This window comes from Antechinus flavipes, chromosome 1 (assembly GCF_016432865.1).
Source record: "Antechinus flavipes isolate AdamAnt ecotype Samford, QLD, Australia chromosome 1, AdamAnt_v2, whole genome shotgun sequence".
In the NCBI taxonomy this organism is placed as follows: domain Eukaryota; kingdom Metazoa; phylum Chordata; class Mammalia; order Dasyuromorphia; family Dasyuridae; genus Antechinus; species Antechinus flavipes.
The window spans coordinates 619,190,111-619,196,746 of record NC_067398.1 but is presented as its reverse complement, the minus strand read 5'-3'; the positions used below and the strand labels follow the sequence as shown (position 1 = coordinate 619,196,746).

General features: G+C 36.7%; 2 pseudogenes; both read left to right on the top strand.

Moving 5' to 3' along the window:
- Positions 1 to 3,908: 3,908 nt before the first annotated feature.
- On the top strand, positions 3,909 to 4,566 carry LOC127547719 (peroxiredoxin-4-like; annotated as a pseudogene).
- Positions 4,563 to 6,205, top strand: LOC127547710 (peroxiredoxin-4-like; annotated as a pseudogene).
- Positions 6,206 to 6,636: the final 431 nt, after the last annotated feature.

Below are 6,636 nucleotides of genomic sequence, written 5' to 3'. Positions count from 1 at the left end.
TGAGTTTACTGATCAATCCATTACCCTAATATATCCAAGAGCATTCTTATCTGCCCTTGACTAAATTTCCTCACCTGCACAATGAAGTAATAGGACTATTTGTCCTCTATGTTTCCTGCTAGTTATATATTCTGTCTTTGATACAAATCAACCCACACTTTTATTTAGCCAAATATTTCCAGCAGTTGCTTGCACAGTATTTATTAAATTGGATTCAAAAAGTATAATGGAAGAAATACTAATATGGAAATCAGAAGATCAGAAGATCTGGATTCACTGCTTTCCTACCTCCAGTTTCCCCATCTGTAAAATGAGAATCTTCAACTAGATAATTTCTAAAGTCACTTCCAGCTCAAGATCTAAGATCTGAAGTTAACAATTAAATTAATTCATTGTTCAGTAGCCATAAGAACCTACCTTCCAAATTGTTTACTTCTATCCAGACACAGAGCATAACTGTTTTGTTTGCAATTCCCAGCCCTGCATCCAAAAGGGCTGGATGGAAATTAGGCACGTAGAGCTGCTTTCCCTGGGTGGTTTTGGAGGAGTTAGGCTGATTCAATTGGCTGAGCAACCGTAGGCAGGCTGATGGAGTCTACACTGCTACTCTTGGTGCTAAAGTTACCAACTGCATTCATAAGGGGTTAGGTGGCCAAGTAGCTTGCTGAGTAGCACCAGACTGGGCCCCCAAGTCCAAGTACCACTTCTATGCCTCAAGCATACCCAGGAGGAGACACCTGCATGCCAGTGTCGGACCATCCCCTGCACCTCAACAAAGACAAAATTTTGAAGTCAGTACTTTATTGGGAAGGACACCTGTGATAAATGGAGAATTTAAGGAGCCCAAATTAACTGATTATCAAGGGAAATATTTGGTTTTCTTCTTCTATATACTTGACTTCAATTTTGTGTGTCCTGCTTAAATTATCATTTTTGGTGACAGAATTGAAGAATCCCATAAATAGTGGAAGTGGTTGCATGCTCCATTGATCCACAGTTTACCCATTTAGCATGGATTATACCTCTCAGAAACAAGGAGGCCTTGGGCTAATAAAGATCTCTTCCTTTCTACTCATCCTCTAGCTGTATATGCTGTCAGAATATAATCTCTTTAAAGTAAAGGATTGCTTCTTTTATCTTTATGTTCTCAGTACTCATAATATTTTATATTAGTATTCTTAATGAAGAGACAATGGTTGTGGACATATGGTAAGAGCCTTATTTATACACATTCATTCCTAAATCATGTTTTCTCTAAACTAAACATCCACATGTCACTTAATTGGTCTTCATATGAGCTGGTTTAAAGGCTGTTTACCATATTGTTACTGCATTCTAATGACCTCTGGTTTTGAATCTCTTGGTTTTGAATTTTTGGTACCAATTCCCGATCACTAGCTATTAGAAATTTACATTCATTCTGAGAATGTTCTAGCTTATCTGCTAAAATGTGGGGACTAGAATGCCATAAGGGTTATATGATAAGTACATGAGGCCACTATTTCTCATATACTATACACTAAATTTCTATTTCCTTTTCTAACTGCCGCCATCTTAGAAATCAATATGTAGACACTTCATTTCTGTCAAAGATAGCACTTATAATCAGTATATTTTTCTGAAGTAAAGGCAACTGTCAAGCCAAACTTGCAATATGACATTTCAAAGGATAACTGATTCTTAAAAATCCATCTCTTTCTTTTCTGACATCTTAGCTAATCTCTTATGAACTTGGCCCAAGAGGATATACAAAGTGCCAGTGTATCATTCTATAAAATCCTCATAAGGGTAATGTAAACACATCGGGGGAGAGAAAGAGAGAGAGAGAGAGAAAGAGAGAAAGAGAAAGAGAGAGAGAGAGAGAGAGAGAGAGAGAGAGAAAGAGAAAGAGAGAGAGAGAGAGAGAGAGAGAGAGAGAGAGAGAGAGAGACAAAGAGAGAGAGAAGGAAGAACCCAAATGATTCCATTTTAGGAAATAGATGAAAAGAGAACTGGAGTCATAAAATTTGAACTATTGATGGATCTGAACAATGAGAAATGTCAATTTGACCATGAAGTGATTAAATTAAATTACATATATCCTGGACTTTCTGTTTTTTTTTTTTAACAGTCTAAACAAAGGGGCAACAAATTTGCCATCTAAGTGGCTAAAAATGTTCCATTTGTTAGATGTTGCCAAGATCAAAAATATTACAACATAGAGTCCTTCAAAGGCAACAAGTGTACTCCCTTTGCCATAAGGCCCGAATCTTGCTCTGCTTTTCTACACAATTGGTTCTCTTCCTCAAAATCTCAGAATTTGACTCAATGGTGTCCATTTCTTATTTATCTATATAATTACCTCTCCTCACAGTAATAGTCTGCCCTACCCCATTACATGAAGTTCTATGTTTCTTTTTCCCCTCTACTTTTGAAAATTTAAAAAAAAAGTTTATTACATATCATAAGCAAATAAATACATGCAGGGAAAAACTTCAATAAATAAGAAGGCATTTCTCCAAGGTATCAGGTAAGAAACTATTATATAAGGAAGGAACATTGGATCTTGATAAAAGTCCTGAGTTCAAATATCTGTTGTAGTACTTACATGTATGATGGTGGCTAAGTGACTTTTACCACTTTATTGATCTTTAAAATGAGCAGGTAAAATTATATAGTCTCTTCCAGGACACAAATCCAAAGATCTTATAGTCTTATCAAGCATTTCTGGAGATCATTGACAAGAACTATCTAATCTTCCTCTTTATTCTGGCTCATTAGAACTATATCCTAGGCTTGAGCTAATTTTTTAATTTTTTTTTGTAAATTTCCCATATTCTTCCAGAAGTTGCCCTCTGAGAAAAAAATAATAATCTCAAACTTTGTCTTTGTTTACATCTTGTGTCCTCAGTTTCCCAAGAATATTTTAGATTCAAGGCTGAGATGAAACCTAGTGAGCAAATAAATCTCTCTAGGCCCAGGTTACAAATGAGAGGAGTTTTCAGGGAGATGAGTTCCCTCCTCATGTCCCCCTCTTTGTGATTTAAACATCTTGGATCATTTCTTCACAAAGTCATTCTTAAAATACTCTTCTCAGAGAATATTATCAGTGCAGGCTCTTGAACAGGTTGAAAAGTCCATTTAAGTACCATGATTACTAGTTTAACATTTTCCACATGTTTTAGTGACTGACTTTTGAGTTAAGTGACTTGGGTTTGAATCCTAGCTTGGATAGTCATTAATTTTATGTGTTTACATAATAGATTCTTATCTGCCCTTGACTAAATTTCCTCACCTGCACAATGAAGTAATAGGACTATTTGTCCTCTATGTTTCCTGCTAGTTATATATTCTGTCTTTGATACAAATCAACCCACACTTTTATTTAGCCAAATATTTCCAGCAGTTGCTTGCACAGTATTTATTAAATTGGATTCAAAAAGTATAATGGAAGAAATACTAATATGGAAATCAGAAGATCAGAAGATCTGGATTCACTGCTTTCCTACCTCCAGTTTCCCCATCTGTAAAATGAGAATCTTCAACTAGATAATTTCTAAAGTCACTTCCAGCTCAAGATCTAAGATCTGAAGTTAACAATTAAATTAATTCATTGTTCAGTAGCCATAAGAACCTACCTTCCAAATTGTTTACTTCTATCCAGACACAGAGCATAACTGTTTTGTTTGCAATTCCCAGCCCTGCATCCAAAAGGGCTGGATGGAAATTAGGCACGTAGAGCTGCTTTCCCTGGGTGGTTTTGGAGGAGTTAGGCTGATTCAATTGGCTGAGCAACCGTAGGCAGGCTGATGGAGTCTACACTGCTACTCTTGGTGCTAAAGTTACCAACTGCATTCATAAGGGGTTAGGTGGCCAAGTAGCTTGCTGAGTAGCACCAGACTGGGCCCCCAAGTCCAAGTACCACTTCTATGCCTCAAGCATACCCAGGAGGAGACACCTGCATGCCAGTGTCGGACCATCCCCTGCACCTCAACAAAGACAAAATTTTGAAGTCAGTACTTTATTGGGAAGGACACCTGTGATAAATGGAGAATTTAAGGAGCCCAAATTAACTGATTATCAAGGGAAATATTTGGTTTTCTTCTTCTATATACTTGACTTCAATTTTGTGTGTCCTGCTTAAATTATCATTTTTGGTGACAGAATTGAAGAATCCCATAAATAGTGGAAGTGGTTGCATGCTCCATTGATCCACAGTTTACCCATTTAGCATGGATTATACCTCTCAGAAACAAGGAGGCCTTGGGCTAATAAAGATTCTACTTCTTTTATATTTGACAAGCCAAATTTCAAAAGATTATGGAGTTATCTGGAGGACTAAAGTCCTTTTAGTTATTGATGATAAACAAATCCTATGACATATTACAATGAATGACCTTCCTGTTGGTAAATCACTAGATGAAACACCACATTTACTCCAAGTATTCCCCTATATTAACAAATATGGAGGTCTGCCATCCTGGTTGGAAACCTTGCAGTGAAACAATAATAATCTCAAACTTTGTCTTTGTTTACATCTTGTGTCCTCAGTTTCCCAAGAATATTTTAGATTCAAGGCTGAGATGAAACCTAGTGAGCAAATAAATCTCTCTAGGCCCAGGTTACAAATGAGAGGAGTTTTCAGGGAGATGAGTTCCCTCCTCATGTCCCCCTCTTTGTGATTTAAACATCTTGGATCATTTCTTCACAAAGTCATTCTTAAAATACTCTTCTCAGAGAATATTATCAGTGCAGGCTCTTGAACAGGTTGAAAAGTCCATTTAAGTACCATGATTACTAGTTTAACATTTTCCACATGTTTTAGTGACTGACTTTTGAGTTAAGTGACTTGGGTTTGAATCCTAGCTTGGATAGTCATTAATTTTATGTGTTTACATAATAGATTCTTATCTGCCCTTGACTAAATTTCCTCACCTGCACAATGAAGTAATAGGACTATTTGTCCTCTATGTTTCCTGCTAGTTATATATTCTGTCTTTGATACAAATCAACCCACACTTTTATTTAGCCAAATATTTCCAGCAGTTGCTTGCACAGTATTTATTAAATTGGATTCAAAAAGTATAATGGAAGAAATACTAATATGGAAATCAGAAGATCAGAAGATCTGGATTCACTGCTTTCCTACCTCCAGTTTCCCCATCTGTAAAATGAGAATCTTCAACTAGATAATTTCTAAAGTCACTTCCAGCTCAAGATCTAACAATTAAATTAATTCATTGTTCAGTAGCCATAAGAACCTACCTTCCAAATTGTTTACTTCTATCCAGACACAGAGCATAACTGTTTTGTTTGCAATTCCCAGCCCTGCATCCAAAAGGGCTGGATGGAAATTAGGCACGTAGAGCTGCTTTCCCTGGGTGGTTTTGGAGGAGTTAGGCTGATTCAATTGGCTGAGCAACCGTAGGCAGGCTGATGGAGTCTACACTGCTACTCTTGGTGCTAAAGTTACCAACTGCATTCATAAGGGGTTAGGTGGCCAAGTAGCTTGCTGAGTAGCACCAGACTGGGCCCCCAAGTCCAAGTACCACTTCTATGCCTCAAGCATACCCAGGAGGAGACACCTGCATGCCAGTGTCGGACCATCCCCTGCACCTCAACAAAGACAAAATTTTGAAGTCAGTACTTTATTGGGAAGGACACCTGTGATAAATGGAGAATTTAAGGAGCCCAAATTAACTGATTATCAAGGGAAATATTTGGTTTTCTTCTTCTATATACTTGACTTCAATTTTGTGTGTCCTGCTTAAATTATCATTTTTGGTGACAGAATTGAAGAATCCCATAAATAGTGGAAGTGGTTGCATGCTCCATTGATCCACAGTTTACCCATTTAGCATGGATTATACCTCTCAGAAACAAGGAGGCCTTGGGCTAATAAAGATTCTACTTCTTTTATATTTGACAAGCCAAATTTCAAAAGATTATGGAGTTATCTGGAGGACTAAAGTCCTTTTAGTTATTGATGATAAACAAATCCTATGACATATTACAATGAATGACCTTCCTGTTGGTAAATCACTAGATGAAACACCACATTTATTCCAAGTATTCCCCTATATTAACAAATATGGAGGTCTGCCTTCCTGGTTGGAAACCTTGCAGTGAAACAATAATTCTAAGTCCATCTAGAAAAATGAAGTATTTTGATGAACAAAATCGAAATGTTTGCTCAGATAATGTCAAGTTCAGAGGTTACAACTAAAATGTTAGTGCTTTTGATACTAAAATATTACTTGCTTCTTCAGGAGTGCTTGAAAAATGAAAAAAATAAAAGAATGTCAGCTTACCACACATACTAAAACTAACCTAGGATTAACTATTTGGACAATGCAGAGTATCAGTTATAAGCAAAAGCATAATCAGAGTTAATTGCACGTTTAAGCATTAGAAAGATGCTTTGATGATTCAAGATATGGTATCTGATGGATATCTGGATGTAATATTCTGATCATTAAAAGAATACCTAATTGGATCATCATTTGAGACTTAATGTCACAGCACATCCTGCTGCTAATCCCCTCTTCTGTTGCCTCTGCTATAATGATGCTAATATTAAATCAGGATTCAGTAGGCCCTAATCTCCTGAGAATCAGCTAGTGATCTTCATTAATATTTTCTACAAAAGAACTTCCT